The sequence below is a fragment of the Rattus rattus genome, chromosome 14, assembly GCF_011064425.1.
Source record: "Rattus rattus isolate New Zealand chromosome 14, Rrattus_CSIRO_v1, whole genome shotgun sequence".
Classification (NCBI taxonomy): Eukaryota; Metazoa; Chordata; class Mammalia; order Rodentia; family Muridae; genus Rattus; species Rattus rattus.
The window spans coordinates 80491040-80514994 of record NC_046167.1 but is presented as its reverse complement, the minus strand read 5'-3'; the positions used below and the strand labels follow the sequence as shown (position 1 = coordinate 80514994).

At 47.8% G+C, this 23955-nt stretch overlaps 1 protein-coding gene and 1 pseudogene across 2 annotated transcripts in view; both read right to left on the bottom strand.

Annotated features, from left to right (window-relative positions):
* Positions 1–23955, bottom strand: part of Spock1 (SPARC (osteonectin), cwcv and kazal like domains proteoglycan 1) — a 473240-nt gene that overhangs the window by 166228 nt on the left and 283057 nt on the right. The window lies entirely within an intron of this gene.
* On the bottom strand, positions 13374–13924 carry LOC116883280 (annotated as a pseudogene).

Here is a 23955-nt window from a genome sequence, read left to right as displayed (position 1 = left end):
TCATTTCTAAGCTCTTTCTTTCCCCAATTAGGGCAGATTCATTTCTTCTTCTTCGGGAAGGTTCCCAAGGTCATTAAATTTCATCCCCGAACCGAGGATGTTGAAGCAGTCATCACAAAGTTAGTGCCGAGTGGAGCCAGGGTTTCTCGGGGGCAACATCTAAAAGGCTTGGAAAACATCTCGAGCAGAGAGAATGGCTGCCGGTCCCACCATGGGGTTTGACAAGTGCTGTCTCACTTCAGTCTTACGTTTTCTTCTTGCTCCTTCCACGGTTTCCTGGGCCGCACACCGTTCAGTCATTGCTCACATGCCTCACCACGCATCCGGTAAGGCTAGTGGTTCATGCTCCAAAGCTGCCCACAGCCGTTGCGGTAAATCTCCAACCCCAATAAGCCCGTGCACAACCACACACTCAGTTATTATATTTATAAGCTGCACGCCTACATTGGGCAGCTCTACCTCTCACTACTCCACTCTTGCTGCTGGCGGCTTCCCCAGGCCACGTGGTTCTGCTCCATCTTCTTCCTTCCCTCTCTTCGGTCTCTGCCTCCTTTCCCTTCCTCTGCCCAATCACAGGCTGCAGCCTTTATCTGACCAGTTAGAATGGGGAGAAGGTTCACAGGAAATCACCCATCTACTCCTGCTTGGGGCAGCCCCTCTTGGGGAAGAGGAATTAACATCAGTATACAGACAGCACCAGGGCAACCCACAGTGCACAGCCTGCTGTGTCCTGCCTGCAGCTCTGCCAGTGTGCCCCTGTGCTCCTTGCTGTGTCCCTCACACCACTCTAGGAGAGACACACATACGAACATAACACATGTATCGGGTCTTCCTGTGCATGGAAGACACACAAAAACAAATCATACCTGGGAACCAAAGAACTACGACTAGACCTGGCCCCACATCACTCAACTAAACGATCCCTCCGTTATACGACTCCAAGTCTGTCCAGAAGCCTGTATAGATCTGTAGTCATTGCCTTCTAAGAACAAGGACACTGCTTTGCCTTTCGACTAGTTCCTGACCCTGTCCATGGCATCTGCAGTACCAAAGAGGCTCACTGTGGTGGCTACACCCAGGGACCTTGGCTTTTCTAACCTCTAGTCTGCTTTGAGAGGCGTGGGATCACACTCCTGGACCATTTCCGAACTCTGGGTGACCTGACGTGCGTGTTTCAAAGGATGTGCTCGGTTAGTGCTGGTTCAAATCACTGTGTAATGGCATCACTTGCCGGATGACCTGGTATCTATAGATCCCGAGAGCCTTGAGAGCCTCCAGCATCTCCAGTCTAGCGTCTTCGTTGACATCATAGGAAGGCTACAATCCCTACTGTGCCCTGTGATTATGAAGCCACATTGTGTGCCAAGTACTGTTATAAAAGTACACATTGAGTGGTGGCTGAGACCAAGGCCACCATAGGCCAGCAGGGATGGTCAGAGAGGAAAGGGAGGAAGGAAGAGGCCAAGGGAAATGACGCCTGGAAAGAGACAAGGGGAAGAGACATTACATGTTGGTAAACTTGGAAGAAGAGGAAGGCGGGAACTTCTTGGAGCCCTCGCCCTGGAAGGAGCTGAAGACTCTCTTGACACCGGAGGTGCAGGGAGTCCAACACAATTCATGTCTTCTTTCTCTGCTGTAAACTGCAACTCTCCTAAACTCTGATGGAGGCTCCGTTCTCATCCAAAGGGCACGTGTGGGACTCCTTATGCCATGCCGGTGGCTTCCGGTTTACCATATCGGTTGTCCTAGTCAGGGTTTCTATCCCCGCGCAAACATCATGACCAAGGAGCAAGTTGGGGAGGAAAGGGTTTGTTCAGCTTACACTTCCTCATTGCTGTTCATCACCAAAGGAAGTCAGGACTGGAACTCAAGCAGGTCAGGAAGCAGGAGCTGATGCAGAGGCCATGGAGGGATGTTACTTACTGGCTTGCTTCCCCTGGCTTGCTCAGCTTGCTCTCTTATAGAACCTAGGACCACCAGCCCAGGGATGGCTCCACCCACAATGGGCTGGGTCCTCCCTGCTTGATCACTAATAGAGAAAACGCCCTACAGCTGGGTCTCATGGAGGCATTTCCCCAAGGGAGGCTCCTTTCTCTGTGGTAACTCCAGCTTGTGTCAAGGTGACACACAAACCCAGCCAGTACCTCGGTTTCTAATTCCATCAAAGGCATCCTCGGAGGCGCCCTAGGATCTGACTTACCCAAAGTGACAAAGGGGAAGGCAGTTTCTTAGCAAACTTTGTGTTGTAACTTGAGGGTAAAGCTAAGACGTTGGGACTCTCCCTTAGGGTCACACACATGAGTGTGCTTGATTTTCTGCAAATCTCTCTTAGGGGAAGCCCACATCCCAACCCTTAGCTATGCTCCTGTTGTTTTCTCCAGTGCCTTTCTTTGCACTAAAGCATCTTTAACAAAATCCCCAATCTCTGTCACCCTGCTTAGATCTTAGACTCTTCTGTGCCTTGAAGCTGAGTATCTTGGTTTGGCCTGAATTGTGGTCCCTGAAGGATTTAGGGCATCTGCTTCCCCCAGGCTGCTGGAGGTAAGGGTGGGGAGCTGTGGCTCTGCCTCTCCCCCACCACTGACAATAAAGACTTCTCTTAGGATGCCCCATTCTCGGAGGTGTATCCTTGTGGCAGGGAGGCTCCAGGCAGCTTGTTAACAGGTAGATGCCTAGCAGGAAAGCATTGGCAACAGCATGCTGACCCTGCCTTAGATCTGGGCCGTCTTCAAGATCCAAGATTGCAAGGTCATCGTGAAGGAAGTGTAAGATCGGAGTCAGTCGGCTTGGGCAGAGCAGTCAGCAGTCAAGAGCCCTGTGTTGCTGGGTGGCTCTGGCCTTAGCAAGTCCTCAATGAGTGTCAGTTCCCCTTTTCCTCGTACGATGCCTCTGAAACTTCCTTCACACCCACAGCAGCACAGACTGGGTGTTTTCCTTTCTAGGTCACATTTAGGCCAAATCAGTGTCCTGGATCACCCTGCCTCTAATATCTGCTTCCCAGGAGATCTGAGACAGGTTCTACCGTGTCAGTGCGAACCTTGATATCCAGTGAGTCCGCCTCGAAGAGGCCTGGCTCCACCCTGGAGTCCCCTACACTGGAAACCTGATCATCCACTACCTTCCCCACTGTGTGGGTGTCCAGTGGGAGAAATGTGACTTGTCGGATCTGTGCCTCTGTTCGGTGGGGTTCAACTTCTAAACCGATACCTGGCACTCAAGGAACGTGAAGAAAAAGAAAAAGGGGAAGAGAAACGGTGGAATAATAGAAAGGCCTTTCCCCAAACACTTCTTCCCACGTGCAAATGTCTGACAGACATTCCTGGCGCCAGCCCCCACTGGCTGGGACTAACCCAGCCATCAGGCCTTTGTGATCCTGAACAAGCTAATGAGCGGTCTGTGTTGCCGTGTAATCCAAACAGTATCTGTTTCATGCCCAATCGTTTTTTAAATGGGCAACAAATCTCCCTGGCGTGTTCCTTTCTCTGACAAACAAAAGCTCTGTCTGGGCTCTCCGTGGGCTCTGTCCAATCAACAAGAACAAGAGCTCCCAAGGATGCTAATTCAAAGTCCCCGTCACAAAGCCAGGGCCTCCTGGGCCCTCTGGTCTGGCCTAACAAGGTTCCCCGGGTTGGCAGCTCTGTCCAAAGCTGGAATAGGGAAAGCCAATTGGTGATGTGTACACCACTGTTTTGTTTTGTTTTGTAACTAGTTCCTAAAGAGCGCAATGACAACGTCTCACATGATGTCACTGTTTCAGACAGCCACATGCACGGATAGAGCACAACGAAGATTCACCTTGTCATTGTTACCACATAGGATAGAAACTCCCGGCACCACGAATAAGCAGCCTCTGGACAATATTTCTGGGCCGTTAGGCAGCAGCCAGAGCACACACGCCTTTGCATACTGAGAAGCAAAGGACCTGTGGTAGAATACCACCGAGTGGTAGACACCCACGAAGTGACCCCTTCAGTGTGCCTTACAGCAACTCCTTCAGCCTTCTTGTGCCAAAAGTCACCAACTCCTCCCTTGGGTCCAACAATAACCAAAAGCAACACAGGAGTCTGGTCTACCTGTCTCCACTTTTGCTCCTTTAACCTTAGGTCCTGTGCTTGTCTCTGCCCAGGGGTCTGTCCATCACTTGAGAAGCGTGTCTAGAAACGGGCACAACAACAATCAACGGCGTCTTGCTGTCCTGTTCTAGAACTGCTAAAGGGGCTTTCCAGTTGGATTCCAGGGACAGCAAGACCCAGAGGGATAAAACACCTCAAGACCTGAACTTTGTATTTGTACTTCGTACTCTCCTAGTGTAGACTGCAGTCTCTTCTCTCTGCTGTTTGACCACTGCTCATATCTGGAACGTTGGGATAAGTACAGCTTTGCCCGCAGGGGCTGGCCAGAAGAAGTCTGGGCTTTTGCCCTAAAACTCTGGTTTCAGCCTAATGTGTGACTCTCCTCTCCTAGTCCTGGTGCAGCTTAGCTTGCAGGGTTTGCAGAGTCGTCCTGGAGCACCGTTCCCATGGCAACCCATCCTCTTGATTCCAACAGGGCCATTGGCAAGGGACCCGGGGTTCACTCTGAAGCAGTGCGGTACCCAGTAGTTCAGTATAGCTTAAGCACAGATGTTCACACCACATCTGCTTCATGCAACTTCCCTTCTAGATGCGGAGAGAGGCCGATCTCGATTCAAGCCCAGGAAAGCTAAGGGCACCCATCGTATTTGTCTTCCTAGAACCCTGCCAAGAACCCTCTGTGACAGGGCTCGCCCTGACCCCCATGACGCAGATAACAGAGATGTAGAAGGCATCCAAGTGTGTACCGAGTTTTAGGGGCCAAGGAAGAAGTCAACTGCAAGTGGATGCAGAGACACCTGCACCAAGTGCAGATCCCAGAGGACCCCTGGCTTACGAGGCGCATTCCAAGCAAGTCTCGAATGGTGTTAGAGACAGCAGGGTCCTCCTCGGGCTGCAGTGTGACTTTGAACTGAAAGGTCTGGGCAGTGCTGGCTTTGCCCTCCCATAGCCCCACAAGGCGGCCTCCATTTTCTCTCCCTTGCTTCCTTCCCACTGTGGCTGCCACTATGACCCCTTCACCCTTCCATTCCTCTCCTTCCCTCATCGGTTCATTAATTCCCTGTCTGGTCCCAAAGGGCCCTGCGTGTCTACACCGAGACCCCATAAGGACTATCTTCTCTTCACAAAATAAACAAGCGCGCTGCTCATTTTGGTGCTACCTTCCCCCCAGCGGAGCTCCAGGGTGGCTGGGCTAGGAGGTTCCGGGAGGATTGGTCCTCTTCGGTTTTATAGCAGTTCCCCGAGCCCCAGTGCTTCATTGTTCAGCAGACAACATAATAGCTTCATTTTTCGCTTTATCGGGCTAAGTGTTCTGCTCTGCATTTTGTTAAATTTTGAGTAATCGCTGGAGTAATCCTCCACCTGGGGGTATTTTCTCCCCCCCCCAGGCTGCACGCTGCACACAGCTCTCTTCCCCAAGCCTCTCTTTGGCAGCCTTCACTGCCAGATCCCAGAGATGATGCTACAGCAGGGAGGCAACCAAAGGACCTCTCGTTCCTGCTGCCGCCCCCTGGGCTGAGCCCCAGTCGCTAGGTATCGGAGAGCAGAAGTAAGGGCATCTTCTCTGTGGGTCATTCCTGTGGACTTTCCTGCTAATCTCTGGGTCTCAGCCCAGCCCTGAGCACTAAGCTCTAAACCATGAACGAGTGGGGGGTCCCGCCACATGAAAGGCAGTTCCGGTCAAGCATCTGCGGACAGGCTCTGGTGGCCCTAAAGCCTACACGTAAAAATTGAAAGCATATAAATTTTGAGAGGAGGTGAAGAAGATAAATAAATAAACAAACAGACAAACAAATAAAATAAAGACCTCTTAACTCAGAATCACCTCTACTTTGAACAACTTAAACCAATGGATTAAATACCCCAGACGTAGCTATTAATGTCAAATACATGTTGCCTTGCAGGCTCCAAATTAGAGTATTTAGAACAAGACTCTACCTGATGCCTTGGCCCTAAATGTAGTGCCAGGCTTCTATCTCTGTTCCTTTGATCTCTGAACACAGTTGCTGTGTTATGTTACTCAATCAGCATTGCTTCAATCTACCGTGCTAGTCACGATTGGCATTTTGATTCATGAGTTTACTAGGTTTTGGCTGTCACTCACCAAATTGTAAGCTCCTGTCTTATGTTTTTTACTTCTCCCAGAGAAGCCAGCCAGCTACCTAGTTTGCTTGATACAAAATATGATCAACAAATTCATAATAAATGCCTCGTTTATGATCTCTTGACAGCAATGGAAACACATCTGCCAAGGTTTGCCTACGTTTAAGACGTGGCGTGATGGAGAGTTGCTTAAACCTATCTTTTTATATCAATTATTCAGTCCCACAGCCTCTCGATTTCTGTAATATAAGAATAAAATTCAATGGCTGTCATACTCTGAATGAGAGCTGAGAACTGTCACCCCCTCCCCTTCTTGTCTCTGGTGACGTACAAGAGGCAGGGTTATCTCAGTGAGAATTCAGGTCCCCAGCAAAATGCATTGGGGGTTAGTTTTATGTTTTTGCTTTCAAGCTGGTAAAAAGTTGTTTCCTCTTTCTTTTTTCTTTTTTTAAGTCCCCGTCCCTAAGGGAAAAGAAGCCTATGATCAATGTATTGTTCCCATCTGGACACCTAAGGAAATCTCCCTTCCTCCTGCCATATTAACTGCAAGGACATTATGGGAGGAGCTGTGCTTCCATCAATGCTGCCGTGTAACATCTGGAGACCTCGAGAATCATCATGGCTGCTGTGTGTTGGAGTGAGGGTGAGGCTGCTGGCATTTAGGTAGAAGGGGCAAAAGGAGGGTGTGAACTCTAACGGGGCACGGCTCTGTAGTAGAGAGCTCTTCAGGCAAATGTCAATGGCGCCAAGTTTAGGGATCCCAAGAATAATCTACTTCTTGGGGTTAGACACATCGGGGGGAAGGTGGGTAATCACACATGGCTCTGGATGGTTCTGAGCTGGAGAGATGAGAACCAAGACCAGAATGCCCCTTAAGAACACCCAGAGACACTCATGATCCCACCCAGCTCGGGAAGGGTCTTCCCTGTTTCCTCCTGTGGGTGAACCGTTGAAGAGATGAGGTGCCAAGCTGATCTGTCCAAGGCTCACACCCCAGCCTGGTATTCTACCCGCCCACTCCATCACACCGATTCCAGTGAGCAGCTCCGAAGTGACCATCGACCTTCACAGCCGTCAGCTCAGGCTGGAGCAGGAGCTGCACCCACGATATGAAGCCGACCGAGGTATTAAACAGCAGGCGTGGATATGCCAAGCGCAAGTTCGTCAGACGGCTATGGATCGGAAGGAAACCCCTCTGCTATCCTGGGACTTGCTGTCTAGTGTGGTGACACAGTGACCGTGTGGAGAATAACCACCATAGAGAAGCAGCATACGCAAACAGCCATCAAGGATATGACTGGCACCCTGAGTTATCTTCCAGCACCACGAGAAGACCCTGTCATATCAAAGCATCCAGAGGTAGCCTTTACAGAGGGTATTTGAGGATGGTCCAGGCCCTAATTTGCTAAATGATGAACTACTGTAGCACCGGGCAAGGCAACAGGAACCACAACAGCCGTGATATCAGCCAACGACTCTGGGCACAGAAAGGTACATGCAGGGTGCTTTGCTGTGCCCGTCACGACCCATCTCACGACCCATCTCACGACACCTCTGTAACAACCCTGTGCTGCTGACAGCATTGCCCCAGTCGTCAGGAGCTCAGAGTCAGGTTCCACCACATAAAATGACTCCGAGGGCCATGCCTTAGTCAGCAGGCTGGGTGGCATTAAGTCCCTCAGTGCTCGCCTATCAGCACGGTGGCTGCTTTTTTTCTGCCACAGCCCAGTCTGCATGCCAAACACAGCCTGAATGTAGTTGTTTTTCTCGCAGTGCTAATGCATGACCTTCCTCCTACCAAACAGTATGTCGCAGTTCTAAGTGACATCTAAGAAAAATTAGGGGGTTGGCGGGTGATGTATTGAAAGACATACGCATCCTGCACCAAGCAGAAAAAAAAGGCGTCCACATGAAGGCCACGCTGTTTGATATGTAAATGATCATAGGCTGTTGAAGGCTGAAAGGCTGGGAGGTTCTATGAAGTCCCCAGGTATGCTGCCAAGCACCAGGATAAACATATTGTTGCAGCCCCTCCTCCAGCTTGTAAATCCTCCACACTGCATTAAAGTCTGTTAATAGGACCAGCGACGTTCAAAATAAACTGTGCTTTCTATGTGAACATTTGATCTAAGTCATCACTCCTCTACAAAACTGAGTTTCCCCTTATTAATTTTTCAGTTCTCATCAAGACAGTCAAGTAGTGACCATCTTGCCCTGATACTCATTCACTGGGAACCTGGAAGTCCATGTGAAGGTGGACATAGGCAGGGAAAACTGGAAGCTAGGACAAGTGAGTCCATTCTGCCTGTGGTAGTTTCAATATGTTTGGCTCAGGGGATGGCACTATTTGGAGGTGTGGCCTTGTTGGAGTAGGTTTGGCCTTGTTGGAGTAGGTGTGGCCTTGTTAGAGGAAGTATGTCACTGTGGGCGTGGACTTTAAGACTCTCGTGCTAGCTACCTGGAAGCCAGTATTCTGCTAGCAGCCTTCAGAACAAGAGGTAGAACTCTCGGCTCCTCTAGCCTCTTGGCTGTCTGGACATTGCCATGCTCCTGCCTTGATGATAATGGACTGAACCTCTGAGCCTGTAAGTCAGTCCCAGTTAAATGTTGTCCTTTGTAAGTGTTGCCTTGGTCACAGTTTCTGTTCATAACAGTAAAACCCTAAGGCAAAAGTTGGTACCAGGAGTGGGGTTGGAGAAACAAGAGTTCTAACCTCAGCATGGCTAGATATTACCTGCCTGTGGCCTGGAACAGACACACCCACTTCTGAATCAAGTCTTAGGTCTGATGACAGCTAAGGGTCTATAAACCATTCCACAGACAGGGTAAGCCACTTTGGAAAGGATGGAACTTTTCCATATTTGCCTAGTTTTCTTCTGGTTGTGGCTCCTTGGGGAAACCTAATGGATCTTATTTATTCTTATACAGACTGACACTGTGCCTAAATCTGGACATATATCAGCCAATATTTGCTGACACAAAAGCCTCTTTTAGAAGCCCCTACGTGAAACAGTGAACAAGCTGTCAATGAAAAGGGTCAGGATCCAGCTCCTAACAGGTGTCCCACAAAATGGTGGCTGAATAAAGAGCTGTCTACTCATCGTCTTTAAAGAGCTAGCTGTATTTATACCCAGGCAGCTTCAGCTTATTCTCGACCCAAAGCACTTGTTAGAAAAATACTCCCAATGACAACAACTAAGGGAAATGAAGACGAGAGGAAGCCCTCATGGGGACACACAGTAGGCATTCAATTAGTGTTCCCTGACCTCCGAAGTCACCAAACAGCAATGGCACAAAGCAAAGCTTACACTAGAGTTTGAATCCCCATTCACATCTGAGAGGACGGTGCGGCTCCCATGCAGCCTTTCCCATAAACATAGGCGATCTGTGTGCCTTCAATTGTAAAGGTTACTGGGACTTTAAAGTGCTATTAAGGGTACCAGATCGGGTGCTTTTGTCCTGCCTTCCTGACAGAGTAAAACAGTCATGAACAATTTGCCTTTTCCTCCCTAGATTAAATTCTGTTAATGGGACCAACAACATTCAAAACAAGCCAGCCAATGGCCTGAGCCACCGGCATTTGGCTCACAGGTTTCCATACCTCACCGACACAGTAAAGTCGCTCTCTAGGAATTCAACAATCCTAGCGATGAAACACCAGCAACCCTGGCCTACAGCCACAAGTCACGCCGATTCCTATGTCTTCCAGGAAGATAAAGAGATAAACTACAGTCCACCCGGTCTTGAAAAGATGCTCAGAGTAGCCCCCATATTCACCGCACAGGAAGTACCTGATTCTGTAACATACCTATACCCTTCCCTATGCCCTTCCATTCACTTTGATACTTCAGCAGTGGCGGAGGGGTGATAAGGGTTTAGAAAAACAAAAAGCTCTCAGGCTCATCTTCCTTGCATAGACCGGGCTTGGTGTGGTGCCGGCAAATCGTAACAGTGTTTCTAAGCTATCTCTACCGCCGAGTAGAGAAACCAATTATACAGAGGCCCCTCTCCCCTGCAGGAGGGCGAGCTCTCTGCCCATGAATATTTCATGCATTGTCATCTGTGCATTATTTAATAAAGCAATCGAGAGGGTGAGCTTATTTTCTTTCTCAACCTTCCCACTGGAGACCCCGGGACTACCGTACACAAGCGGGAAGTCAGCAATCAGAGAGACATTGCGACTCCGTTTCTGAAGCCCTGGGCTATCCAGTCTTAACCACACACTCACAGTTTCTAATGCACACACCTTCCCCCAGGGACACCCTAACCGCTCTTATTTGTGCTGATGGAGGCAAACTCACTTCAGACTTCAATGCGTGGTGACATAATTGATCACCAGACAGTCACTGAGTGCCACGTTGGAAGATATAAGGCTTAGGAACCAGATCTCTGTCCTGGAGAATTCAGAGGCAAGAGGAAACCGCTGGACAGATAACAATGGGAAGTACACTCCAGCGACACGTGTGACTAACGGCTACTCATGACGCATAGGACCTGGATGGTAAGGAGCTTGCTGGGTATCCATCCTTTCCCATCTCCACCCAGTGTCTGACATCGGATGTGTGGTATTAGTAAGAGTGTAGTTCTTGAAGATGCTAGCCTCTCCTTTACGTATGAAGGGACCAGACACTCCTTTCCCTAAGCCACAACATAGTTATGGGCAGGCTTCCGGGATTGCTGTGACTTCCGGGAGGGCTTCAGAGAAAATCTGAAGATCAAATACACTTCGGCCAAGATGGCACCACCCGGGCTTGAGCCATGTGCAACACAGTATCTTCAGCAGGGCCCTTGGTTTCTGCTCTTTGTCCATGCCCCACCCACACCTCTGCAGATCCCTGTCATCCAAAGAAGTCACTGGATTTCACTTCTGGTGACAGAGACACTGCCTGATCAAACACTCCAGAGCTGCTTGCTAAAGAGAGGAATGAAGCGCCCCTCCCCCATTTCTTGGCCAAGAGCTGGGAAGATGATTAGGGTATTAAAACTATTTCCCCAGGACTGGTATTTTGAAAACAGAACTGAACTGATACTATGTTGCAGGTCAGGATCATGACACCAACCAGGCACGGGTCCCTTCTGCACTTGTTTCACGGCTTAGTGCTGCTTACTTTCTGAGTTGCACAGGAGATCCTAGCAGGATGACAACATTGCCACGTACCTCTGCTCTGTGAGCGACTGTGCATTTCTTACATTTCTTTTGCCAGGGTCTCCATTCCTTTGGACACAGAGACATTTCCTGCCCTAACTATCTAACTACAAGACATCTAGGATCCTCTGAGTGATAAAATGTTACAAAATTCGATGGCTACCAGGATGTCAATGCCCCGGGAACAGAAAGAAACCCAGAGCCACACCTGAAATGACCGGGCTTCTCTGACCAAGCATTCCTTCTATCGAGGGAAACCTTGTCCAACTGATCAAGCATTCCCCCAACAGTTTGCTAGAAGGGAACAGCTAACCACATCTCAGGTCCTTCTCCTCCAAGCTTGACCACACTTCTCCACTCTCCACAGGGAAAAGACAAGCTGGCCTAACTCAGTGGTAAATTGAATTTTGCATGCTTCAAGACAATTGCAAGATCTCCCTGCAGGGTGCTTTTCCTGGGGCCATGGTTCCTAATTATCATTATATGTGCCTTCATCCCAGTTCCATAATCAAATCTGTTGCTTTCCTTTAAGCCACAACCCAGCCACCCTTTAAAGTCATGGGCCTGTTTTCAACCACCTTTTCATTGCCTAACTCAGGCATCTTGTGGTGGGAGTGAGGACAAACATTGAAAAGATAATTCTAGAATGTGGGGCGCAGCCATGATTCATATAGTAAGCATTTCTCTTCATCGGGTTTTTTTCTCAAACGTTGGCCATAGACAGGCACGAGCTTGTGCGAGCTGCTGTCGGTCCATTAAGGAGTACATGATTTGGCACCTTCCATGTTAGGGTCTTCCATCAGACTTGGCATTCTTTAAAGAGAGATGTCTGAAAAGAGTAAAAGAGCCAGGCATGGTGATCCATAGTCCTAGGACTCAGAAGCTAAGGCAGGAGGACTTCGAGCTCAAGGCCAGCCTGGAATACATAGCAAACCTTGTCTTAAATGCACCTTGTGTTGGGACTAGAGATGGATCAGTGGTTAAGAGTACTTGTTTTTTGAAAGGACCAGCTCTGATTCCTAGCACCCATCTGTTACCTCATCATGGCCTTTAATTCCAATTACGGGGGTTCTGATGCCCTCTTCTGGCTTCTGTAGGCCCCAGGCATGCAGTGATATGCAGATATAAGCAAAGGCAAACGCCCATACATAAACTCAGTTACAAAATACTTTATTAAATAAACAAGCAACAACCAAAAGCAAGACAAAAGACATGGGAGAGAAATGCTGTATTTCCGGGGTCCCAGGCTACCATCTTTCACACTCAGTCTCCCAAACACTGCAGAGAGATGCCCAACTGCAGGAGGCCTGCCTCTGCCACGGACTTTTCAGAGCTAATTTCTACTTTAGAAAAAAACTGTGACCAGCTTCATTAAAGATTTTTTTTCATAAACAATCATGTTATTTCAGTCAGGACATGGGTAGACAATCAATAGTATACAAGAACTTCCAAATCCCCTTCCTGTGTGGACTACCTTTATCAGAAATCCACTAGAAAACCCAGTGAAGTCTTCATTCAATGCTTTGAAAGGGAAAGAAGCTTAGAGTGAGGGCTGACATCCGACATTAAGGATGGTGTTTAACAACTTCTCACACGCTGACCCTGATGTTCAGGAACTGAATATGGCAGAATTATCGGTCTGAAGATCCACAATCTTTCATAAAAGGAACCAGCGCTCTTCCGAAAACATTTGATGAAGTCACAGAAAAGTCCCCATCACCCAATAGACTAGAAAACCATTTTGGGGGGTCAGGGTCCAACAGGTCTCTGGTTTTAAGAGAATTATGTCTATGTTGATGGTACAGGGGGAACAGGATATAAAAATGATTTGAGAGTCTCCTCAGACCACAAGGCATTTTGTGCCTTGGTGGCCACCTATGCAAGACCAGGTTGTCTCTCCTGGAAGCCACCAGGAGCCTTTCAAAATTATCAAGGAAAGAGGTTTTCTGTCCTCAATCCAGCTTGGGTGATATTTTGTTAGTGACACTTGATCCTTCCCCCGCCTCCACCGCCCCCCCTCCCCAATTAATGAAGTGTTTTGTGTGCTAACAATATAGTTTTTTTAAAAAAAAGACAAAATTCTGCATTTTTATAAAACTTGATAAAAATAGTATTTCAAACCATACAGTCACCAGAAGTACACAGTTTACAAAAATGCATACACATCACTTGTCTGCACCTTCCTCTTCCTGTGCCTGGTCTGTGTTGGCATCTCCGTTTTCTGCAGGATTGGTCGTGCTCTTACCAGCGTAAGTTTCCCCTTTTTCCCCTCGGGTAACTTCTCTCCCTTCTCTGCAGGGGCCTCTCTGGGCTTGGGCTCTGGATTTGGAGGATCAGGTTTTGCAGAGTTTGTGGCTCATCCTTCGCCTTGGCTGTGTCCTCTTTAGCCTTTCTTTCAGGCATGGCGCTGGCAGGAGACGGTAGCACTGAACACCGGTATACAGCAGCCCGAGGGTTTCGTCTGTCCATGGGTCATCGCTGCTGCTTCGTCACACCGCTCCTAATTTCTACTTTTCACTCATTCTTCCCAGCTCTACCATTTAGCCTTGCCCTCAAGAAGCTTCTAAAATGATCCAGAGGAAATTGCCAGCTATCACGGGGAAACGACGACAAGCTAACGTGGAAATACGAGCTGCAAAGAAGAAATTGCTTTCCACACCAGGCACAAGGACCTTAAAAGAAAGTGGGAGCTGGGAATGGAAACGCTGAAATATTCCAAAAGTAGGAAGTATGGAGCGTATAGAAATTGTATGTAGGGAAATCATGTGACCAGAGGTCATTTTTAAAAGCACTGGTATGTTGCACCGGGAAGGGAAAAACAAGGATTTTGATTAAAATTACAAGGCTAGACTTATACAGGACTCCACCTTTTGACGATGTAAATATTCTGTCTCTACAGTTAGCTGTCTGTGGGTGGAGTGTGTGACTGTGCTAATGTGTCAGTCAGACTTAATCGTTGCTGTGACAAAATCCTTAGTACAATTAGCTCAAGGGTTGAGACGCTCTTAGTTTACAGGGTCGGCGGCTGGATCCAGTGATTTGAGACCAAGGCAGGACAGACTACTATGGCAGTCAGAGCATGTGACAGAGACTGGGGACAGCCAGGGAATGGAGAGAAAGACAAGCAAAGGCTCAGGACTGTGCAGCCCCCACGAACATGACCCCAGTGACCACTTCCTCCACTTGAGCTCCACTTGCAAGAATGACCATCATTTCTTAATAATGCCATCAAAGTATGGCTCCAGGACGAAGGCAGAGCCTTCACACCTACTCACTACCCCAAATCCCCAACTCTGCACACCCTTGGTCTCCAGACCAAGCCTTCAGTACTCGGCAATACTTGCCTCTTGGGGGACACCTCACACTCAAATCCTGACAGTAGGGGACGGTATGCTCAGGTTATAGTAAGCCTTTGCTATGGCTTGGCCTTTCTTCCCACTATACTGGGGACTGCCGAATTGTTCTTTTGAGTGTTATCGTTGGTGCAGCAATTAAGAGGCTGCTACAGGTTCTAATCCCAGCTTCACCGTTGTGCAGTGTGACTCTGGGCAGGTTACTTAACTCTACTCGACCTGCTTTTCATCTCTGAGTTGAAGTATCTCGCCGTTTTACTGGGTTGTCAAATAACCCTGCTGGCGGTCTATATAAAATGCCTTGCAGAACACCTGACATACAGAATTAATGCTCAGACGTTCCCAGACAACCCTTAGCTCCTCGCCCCTCATGCAGTTGGATGAGCACAGCTTAGAGGTTTGTGTGTGGATGATTCAGAACACACGCGCGTGCGCGCACACACACACACATACACACACAAAGTGGAGGGAGGGAGGGATGGAGGGACAGAGGGAGGGAGAGGGAGAGAGAGAGGGAGAGGGAGAGAGGGAGAGAGGGAGGGGGAGGGAGGGGGAGGGAGAGAGAGAGAGAGAGAGCACACAAGAGCAAAAACTCGAAGCTGCAATTTATTTAGGGACAGTTTATAGTTTGTTCAAAGCTCATAAAAAAATAAATCTATCAACAATAATAAAAACAGGAAAATTTCACTCTCCTACATCAGTGTATGTATGTATATGTATCTGTCTGTGTGTATGTGTATTTGTATTTGTATGTGAGTCTCTGTGTGTTTCTATGTGTGTCTGTATATGTATGTGTATCTGTATCTGTAAGTGTTTTTGTATATCTGTATGTATATCTCTCTGTGTCTATATGTGTACTTGTGGGTGTCTGTATGTGTATGTTTGTGTGGGTCTACCTGTGTGTGTGTGTGTGTCTTCATGGGTATTTGTATGTGTTTATATGTTTGTGTATGTGTGTTTATCTGAGTGTGTATATACGTGTGTCTGTGTGTGTCTATATGTGTATGTGTGTGGTTGTGTCTGTCTGTATGTGTCTATGTATTCATGTATGTGTGTCTATATGTGTGTGGTTGTATGTGTGTGTGTCTGTCTATATGTGTATGTATTTATGTATGTGTGTCTGCATGCGTCTTTATGTATGTGTGTGTTGGTGTGTTTGTATGTATATCTATATGTGTGTGCTTGTATATCTGCATGTATGTTAGTGTATGTGTATGTCTATGTGTTTCTATGTGTTTGTGTGTATCTGTATATATGTGTATGTGCATTTGTGTGTGTCTGCATGTGTGTTTGTGTATGTGTGTGTCTATATGTGCATGTCTGTCTGTGGTATGTGTGTGTGTCTGTGTGTCTGTCTGTGGTGTATATGCATGTGTGTCTGTGTGTCTGTGGTGTATATGCATGTGTGTCTGTGTGTCTGTCTGTGGTGTATATGCATGTGTGTCTGTGTGTATGTATGTCTGTGGTATTTGTGTCTCTCTGTCTGTCTGTGGTATATGTGAGTATGTCTGTGTATCTGTCCATGGTGTATATGCATGTGTGTGTGTGGTCCTGTGGAATAAACTCAGGGCCTCACATATATTAGGCAACTATTCTACTTCCAAGTTACTTCTATCCCCATATATCTGTTTTCAACTATGTTTATGTTCACTTTAATGCTGTAGACATGTCCATACCTGGGTATCAAACAGAGAATGGCTACTGTGTTAAGCCTGCACCAAATCTTCCTAATGGCTAAATGAATCTAAGGCAATGGCTGTTCCAGTACCAGCCCATTGCTTTAGAGAAGCCTCTAAAATGAACAGCCTCCGGTAAGTCCATGGCAGAGGCCCATCTATCCTCAATAAGGAAGCCCCTGCTGCTTAATCAGACAAACGGCCAGTATGTCCTCAGTTCCCTCCAGCATCAGCCATCAAAGTCATTTGGCCAGGCTGGGAGACAGGTGTCCTCCTTGTGCATCTCCATACAACCAGAGGAAGAACACCTGCTCTCCCTTGGCTGTGAAAACAGGGCGAGTGCGAAGGAACAAGTATTGCTCTATCTCCTAGAGGCTGGGAAAGCAGGGAGCACCACGGCGGGCTGTGTGCGTCCTGTCAGTGTGAACTTGAAAGGCTCCGAATCTGGACAGGCTGCAGTGATCGCAAAGCCCACCCCGCCCCCATGCCCCATGCACGCATAGACGTAGACAAGTGCTTGCTTGTCAGAAAGGCGCGTGTTCATCAATGAGTGCTGCCTGCCAGCAGCCACTGCTTTCTAAAGCCTTTAGAAATACAAATCCCTCATTAGAAAAGGCAATAACCTAACATGAGGCTCTTGTCAATGCGTATCAGCTGCTGGGAGAGGTCAGTGCAAAAGCAGCACAGAGAAAAAGAAACTCTGCTTAAAAACAGCAAGGGCAGCTAATTGATGGCTGATAGCTCATATAGCTCATGAAGCCAACGATAACCGATGCAAAACCACCCAACGACCTTTCACCCTTCTTACAATAGTCTTCAAGAGGATATTAATGGTGGGCAAATTCTTCTATGTCGTCCTCCTCTTCCTTCTCCTTTTCTTCCTCCCCCTTCCCTTCTTCCTCTCCCTCCTCCCCTTCCTCCTCCCCCTCCTCCCCCTTCTTCCATTACCTCCCCCCTCTCTTCCCCCTTCTTCCTCCCCCTTCTTCCTCCTCCCCTCTTTCCCCTCTTCCCCCTCCTCCCCACCTCCTTTCCATTTCAGATCCTGGCCTTTCTATCAGAAACTTTTAAGGCAGCACCCACAAGCTGAGATGAACTTATAAGGAAGTTAACTTACAAAAGAGCAAACTGAGAGGCTAGAGGATAGAATTAATTGACGGAAGCCTGGATGCCGAGCTCTCTGGGAGCAGAAATGGATCTGCAGCCTCTGGGAACGACAGCTGCCCCAAGTAATTGAATGAGTGCTGGCTGTGCTTTAGAACCTGCAGAGATTTCTCCCAGAGAAAATCCACCATGTGGTGCTAAAGATGACGACGTCTGTTTTCTTTGAAATCAGGGCAATGTAGGCCAGTGGGCAAATGACCATCATGGTCCTGGCCTGCCAGGGGCATTCGGAACTATCAAAGACATCTTCAAAGAGGTCTGGGTGAGAGACCAGAGGCCCCTTCCCTGGAAACAGCTCCTGGTCACAGCTGAGTGAAGGACTCAGAGCATTCAGTGTGGGCAGAAAGGAGAAAGTGGGGAGGCGTAAGGAAGTTGGGGAGGGGGGGACAGCCAAGAGGCCTGATAGTCTAGAGAGACTTCAAGAGAAAACAGACAAGGAGAGGTTAGGTGGTCTGGGGCTCAAGAAGGCCAGAGAGGGGAACCTTCAGGGCTGGGGGCAGGCATTCTAGAACAAACTTATTTGAAGTTAATGAATTGGAAATAACCCCCACTGAAATGGAGGCACATTAGAGTAACAGACTGCACAGAAATGTCAACGGACTCTGAGCGAGAGGCAGAGAGGTCCCAGCACTGGCTCTGAAAATTTTCTTGAAGCGCAGTCCGAAGCGGGTCCCACCAGGACAGGACAACACTGGTTTTCAAACAGGCTTGGCCTATGGAGCAAGTTCAAGGCCAGCCTGGATAACTTAAACGAGATCTTGCCTCCTAATTAAAGGTAAAAGAAAGGCTGTGGATGTAGGCACAAGACCGTGGGCACAATCTGTGGCTCCTTCAAAAGAGAGAGAAAAGAGAAAGCTATTGTAGCATTCTGTTAGCAAGAGAGGCCAACAGACGGAGAGGTCTCTGACAGAGTGTCCATCCGAAAGTCCCACCCAAAGCCAGGCAGAGAGCAGAGATGAGGTCGGCCTCTCGGGAACGCCCTGCACCACCTTTCTCTCTGCTCTCCTCACTGCCACTGCGAGGCCTTGTTGTTGGTTTCAAGGGGCCTCTACCGCCTCACAGCCTCTTCCCTGCAAAGCTGCCTGGTGCCTGGCTGCCCACCACTCATCCCCTGTTAGGATGTGACTGTCAGGGTCTAAACCCTGCCCAACCATTGACTCTCTGCTCATGGAAGTGTTGGGACCCCACCATGCCACTTCTGGGCTCTCTTGGGATGAAAGGGGAGAGGGCTTTATTTTGTTTAGAATGAGCACCTCTGCCTCCCCTCTGCCTCACCTCTGCCCACCTCAGCCCTACTCTGCCTCACCTCGCCCCACCTCTGCCTCATCTCCTCCTCACCCCTGCCCCACCTCTACCCTAGTCGACAAACTTTCTTGATTCTGTTTTTCTTCCAGAGTCAACACAGCTGAAGGAATGGTAATCTTGTGTCTGAACCTAATGGAACCGTGCTGAGTATGACTTCAGCCAGCATCTGACCGACATCTCCAGGGACTAGCACAGCGCCCAGCTCCAAAGAGCAGTTCCTCAGAAAATAATGATGAGCTGGGTAGAGAATAGGGGCTTCTGTTTCCAGGCTGGTTAAGAAGAGGGTGTCTGGGGGTTGGGGGTGGGATATTTCTAAGGCTGTGTGAGCTATTTAAGCTCCTGCATTATTTTTCTTCCTATATTAAAAATAGATTTTTATTATAAAGACGGGACCAGGCAAAAAGGCAGAATCCAGCCCCGGTTTCCTCAGAAGCAGATCCAAAGAGTGCTTTGAAGAAAGGAAGGGCTCAGATGCTAGCCACATGCAACATGACAACAAAGCACGTGGCTGCTCTGCCCCTCTTCCCCATTTGATCTAAAAATAAAGGCGGTTCTGAGGTCCTTGGAGAATGCCTGATTTATACTCCAATTTCGTTGCAGAAAAGGCACAGGCTTTGCTCCCCCTCGGAAGGTCTGAAGTGCCATTTAGTTAACTTACACAGACACCCCCACAGGGTGACTTCCACACTTGCAGGGAGGCCTGACCTGCAGGAGTCATCTGTAATCTTCCCCTTCATCAGAGCATCCCGGAGTCCTGGGTCCCATCGTCTGTTTCTGCCACCACTCAGGAACACACCCCACCCCCGCCATGTAGAGCAGCCTAAACCGTGCAGAGGATTGGGCAGAATGCCTCGTTCTACCCTGCCTCGCAGAGACCGACTGAAGTTTGTTCCCAAGATCCAGTAACAAGAGCTGAAAGTGGACTTCAATTCAATAGCTTGCAAGCTCTGAACTTTCGGCAGGCCCTGACTTTGCCAAAGAGGGGAGATTATTCGGACTCCCAACTACTTCACAGGGCTTTTGTAAGAAGCAAACAGAGGCAGGGCCACCTCACCCTTGGGCTGCCTGCTCCTTACAGACTAACCCCCACTCTGTCCTACCTGTCACTGGTTGATGTTTCTTGTGCCATCACTAGTCTGAAGCAACAAAGTATCACAGGGCCATCCCTTCTGAGCTCAGAAGGATGCTACAAAGTAGCTATTCATATAGCAAATGCGTGGTGACTGAACTGACTGGGAAACACGGTCAAGTGGCTTGGACATGACACAGGGGAGAGCCCAGCTCTGCAGCCTACCTCTCACTCATTTCTGAACCCTCCCCCACAGGCTTTGCCCATTGGACAAACAGCATATGCTAATGCCTGCCAAGCTGAGTGCAGTGTATGCATACAGCAAAAAGACAGATGTGCGCTTAAGATGACACTACTGGTTAATATTACCCTTCGCAATAGTAATGTTTGTGCCTGTCCTCAGTCACTTTAAATAAGACAATGAGGATGGGTGGGTAAATACGAGAAGGAAATTTTTACCCTTTAAAATAATAGGCGCATTACCTCAATAGCTCACTTGTCTTCTCCTCCGTGGCTATGAGGTTATTACCATAATCGCATAAAAAGGAATGCCTACTCGAAGGCATCGCCAAATTTAAAACATTGAGTTATATTTCCCCATGAGCCTGCTACCAAGACTCCCAGAGCTTTCAGTCACACCCCTGAGGAGATTCCCTGGTGCAATGTCCCCTTGGCATACTTCCAGTGGTGGTCCAAATGCTCACATTCCCCTTGTCTTAAAGAGAACCTAGAAAGTCATCAGTTCTGGAATATTCAGGTCAGAGCTGAGAGGATCTTCCTTCCCTCTCCTGAGCTGTCTTCTTCCCCACTATCTGATGTCTGCAGTCTCGAAATAGAAACCTCTGGGGTTCGGGTTCCAGGAAGATGGAAAAGAGCCAGCAGTGAACTGTTCATGTCTCAGTCTTCACATTGCAAAAGTGAAGAGCTCATGACAAGTGGACGGCCCCACAAGTTGAGCTAGAAATTGAATCTAACCTCATGCATCTCCTGCAAGTGAGGTCGTAAGCTTGGCATGGAGGAGAGATGAGAGATAGAGGTAATAACACATACACGCACACACACAAGCACACACATGCACACGCACGCGCACACACACACACACACACACACACACACACACACGCGCGCGCGCGCGCGCGCGCGCGCGCACACACACACAGAGTTCTATGTTCTATGTTAGGATACCCACCACACACAAGACTCCAATACAATCCAAACAGAGTGGGAACTCTAGGATGCCAACTGACAGAAGCAACATCTCAGTAAAGGATGAGGGTTATGTTGGGTCCACCCACACCACTGAAAACATGAAGGAAAGTCTCCATCAGGTTAAAGTAAAGCATTCTGGGAAGAAGTGGCAGCATGAGCATGCATATGGGAAAAGGAAATAGAGGTATGTGTACTATAAGCTACAAATCTGTGGGGACTAGTGTCTTAGCCACTGTTCTATTGCTGTTAAGAGCCCTGTGACCATAGTAACTCTTAAAGTGGGAAACATTTCATTGTGAGCTGGCTTACAGTTCAGAGGTTTAGTCTATTATCATGGAGAGAAGAAGCATGGTGACACATAGGCAGACATGGTGCTGGAGAAGAAGCTGAGAGTTCTACATCTGGATTAGCAGGTAGCACGAAGAGAGAGACACTGAGCCTGGCTTGAATTTCTGATTCCTCAAAGCCTTCTCTCAATGAGGCTCCAACAAGGTTCACCTCCTAATAGTGCCACTCCCTATGGACCTGTGGGACCATTTTTACACAAGCCACCACAACTGGTAAGGACAGATTGTCTTAAAATAGAACAGGAAGACTTATAAGCACTGTAACAGCCATTGCCTGTCTCTGAGGATGGGTATGAGGCAAAGAATCTGCTTTAAGGTCCTTCATTCTGTCAGCAAACAGCAATCAGCAATCAGGTAGAAGACTGGATGCACCAGGCCATGGAGAACTATGGTTCTGCATTCTATGTGGTTTGAATATGGAGAGCCTTCCATGGCTTGCATGTTTAAAGACTTGGCCACTAACTGCTGGTGCTATCTGCAATGGTTGTGGAACCTTTAAAGAGAGCCTCACTGGAAGAAACAGGTTACAGGTTGTGGGGCTTGACAAGAGATTTTATAGCCCAACTTTCTTTCCTCTCTGCTTTCTGCATCCTCACAATAAATACAATAGGACAAGTCTCTCTCATGCTCCTGCTACCATGCCTTCTCTTCCATGACCGGCTCTATTCTTCCTTAAGCCATACACTCAAATAAATCCTTTCTTCTTTAAGTTGCTTTCTTTGCTCAGGTATTTTGTCATGGCAATGAGAAAAGTAAGTAATATATAAATTGGTACCAGGAATGGGGATGTTGCTGTAATAAGCCTGACCATATGATTCATAGACTTTGGAACTGGTTTACTAGAGAAATGCAAAAGAGATTAGGGCTTCAAGGTAGAGAAGTCCTGGGGTGTTCCAAACAGTACCTGGGCCATCTATTTAGAATTTGAAATACTAGATTAGCAAGATAGATGAGGTTTTGGAGGGGAACAGAGGTGCTATTAGGAACTGAGCTAGTGGCCATTTGTGTTACATTGTGGCAAAGAACCTAGATGCATTTTGCTCACCTATATCCTGAAAATCTATGTGACCTTGAATTCAGATGTAATGGACGAATTCGTTAGGCAGAAGAAATTTCTGCCTAACATAGCTTTCAGGCTGTGGCATGGTTACTGCTCATTGCTTTCTCCATGTTTACAGTGAGAGAGAAACAAGCATAATGCAAAGTTTGAAAATATGCAGTTTGGTGAGGAAAATAACAGGAGCAAGTTAAAGTGCAGAGAAGGTAGGTTAGGAAGTGGTTGCAATTGTTAAGGAGATTAGCACAACTGAAGAGACAGTGTACTTGACACAGGATGTTTCCCAAGGATAAGACACTCCCTATCAAAGTCTCCAGCTAGTACACACTCAGATTCATTTCAAAGGAAAGAACCTGAACTAAGAACAGGCAGAAGGGACTGACTACTCAAAAGCAGTTACTTGGGTAAACGTTTTCTCGGTCTCAACCTCAAAGGTGCATAATCCATTTTTGAAGGGTCCAGAAAACTTCTTAAGGTGTCAGAAGAGTTCAACAGTGCCATTCCCATAGTACTGATGTTGCAGACACGAAAGCTCCAAGAGTAAGGGGGTCTTGGAAGGTTTAGACAAGGTTCCTGAAAGCGATATGTGGCAAGGTTAGTGTCTCAGCAAGGAATCCCTGAGAGGCCATTGTATGAAGATTTGAAAGTACAGCCTCAGTTGGAGTGGAAACATGAGGATCTTGAATACGACCGAACTATGGAACTCAGAAGACTCAGTCTTCCGAGACCGTGTTGGGACTGCTAAAAAGTGAGATGTTGGAAAATGAACTGTTTTGCAAGATGGGATAGATGTGGTTAGAATATGAAGCATCCCCTGGAGGCTCATTTGGGCACTTGATCCCACTGGGTGTGTTGGTTAGGAGATTTTTAAATCTCTAGAGGAAGATCTTCATTGGAGGAAATGAGTCTGTTAGAGTGGGACTTGGGTTTTTTGTTTTTGTTTTTGTTTTGTTTTGTTTTTTGTTTTTGTTTTTTTTGTTTGTTTTTTTTGTTGGTTTTTTTTTTTTTTTTTTGCCTGCCCTATCTTATTTCTTCCTGTTTCTGCATCCTGACTGGGAATACAAAGTGACCAGCTACCTCGGTACTTGTATATCCTCTCAAGTCACAAGCCCATCGAACCTTTTTCTTCCTCAAGTTGTTTTGACAGACATTTTGTCATAGCAACAAGACAACGCTTATACCCACTATGTAGGTCTCTTTCAAATTCCTACTTCAGGATCTATAAAATGTTGGGATTCTACTCAGAGAATGATGGAAAACTGGGGAGGGCCCCAGGGGCAACTTCTCAATCCTCAAAGCTTCCACAGCTTGCCTTTGGCCTGACACCCCCCTCTTCGATATCTTTGAATAAAACATTGAGCAGACTCTGAGAGGCATGGTCCCCATGGGAGCTGAAAACTTTGTGGAGCATTCGCTGACAAACAACGGCTTGCTGCTGTGTAAACTCCCAGGGCAA